Raw genomic sequence first — 1,078 nt, 5'->3', positions numbered from 1 at the left:
GGGGTGGCAGATGGGGAGGGGGATGTGCCCCCCCCGGGGGATGTGGTCGCTTGTGGGGTGCTGGTGATGCTTCACCCCCCTCACCGAGCCCCTCCGCTCCCCCTCCCCAGATCCTGCTCTTCTCAGAGCCTGATTTCTTGGGGGACCACGTCGCCTTCGAGGAGGACCAGGATGCCCTGCCTGATGCCTTCATCCCACGCTCCTGCAGAGTCCGGGGGGGCAGGTAGGGTGTCCCAAGGCCTCTCTGCCTCTGGCTGGGATGGGAATGGGGACAGGAACAGGGACATCATCCTGGCCAGCAGCCCTGCAGGCCCCCCCATGGGGGCTCCCCCAGGAGGGTGGGCAGGACGGGGATGCTGCAAGAGGGATGGATGCCCACCACGATGGTCAGCCCGGGCACGCTCCTCCCTGCCAGCTGGATCCTGTTCGACGGGCAGGACTTTGCGGGGGACCAGCACGTGCTCTCCGAGGGCGAGTACCCCACGCTCAGCGCCATGGGCTGCCTCTCCTCCACCACCATCCGCTCCTTGAAGAAGGTCCCAGTGGTGAGTGCCACCAGCACTGGGGCAGAAATTCCCCAGGAACCCCTTTTTTCCTCTCCTGCGGGTACCCCTGGTGCTGGCTCTCCAGCCTTGGAGCCATTCTGCACCCATGGGTGCTCACTCCTCCTGCTTGTCCCCCTCACGCCTCTTTTCCCACCCCACAGTTTTTCTCGGAGCCCTCCATCTTCTTGCACGGGCTGGAGTGTTTTGAGGGGAAGGAGATCGAGCTGAACAGCGAAGTGCGGAGCCTGCAGGCAGAGGGCTTCAACAACCACGTGCTGTCGGTGCGCGTCAAAGGCGGGATGTGAGTGACCCCCAGCCCTGCTCGCCCCCAGCCAGTGGGTCCTGTCTGCCTGCCTGGGGGGGACCGTGCTCTGCCCATCCCATCCCATCTTATCCCATCCTGCCCTGTCCCATCCTACCCTGTCTCATCCCATCCCATCCCACTGCATCCCATCCCATCCCATCCCACTGCATCCCATCCCATCCCATCCTAATCCCATCCCACCCCACTGCATCTCATCGTGTCCTGTCCC

General features: G+C 64.4%; 1 protein-coding gene across 1 annotated transcript in view; it reads left to right on the top strand.

Annotated features, from left to right (window-relative positions):
- The window catches only part of AIM1L (absent in melanoma 1-like), a 20,045-nt gene that overhangs the window by 13,534 nt on the left and 5,433 nt on the right, over window positions 1-1,078 (top strand). The window lies entirely within an intron of this gene.

Source organism: Calidris pugnax, unplaced genomic scaffold (assembly GCF_001431845.1).
Source record: "Calidris pugnax isolate Ruff unplaced genomic scaffold, ASM143184v1 scaffold162, whole genome shotgun sequence".
NCBI lineage: Eukaryota > Metazoa > Chordata > Aves > Charadriiformes > Scolopacidae > Calidris > Calidris pugnax.
The sequence above is the reverse complement of the archived record's forward strand: the minus strand, read 5'-3'. Positions and strand labels throughout refer to the sequence as shown.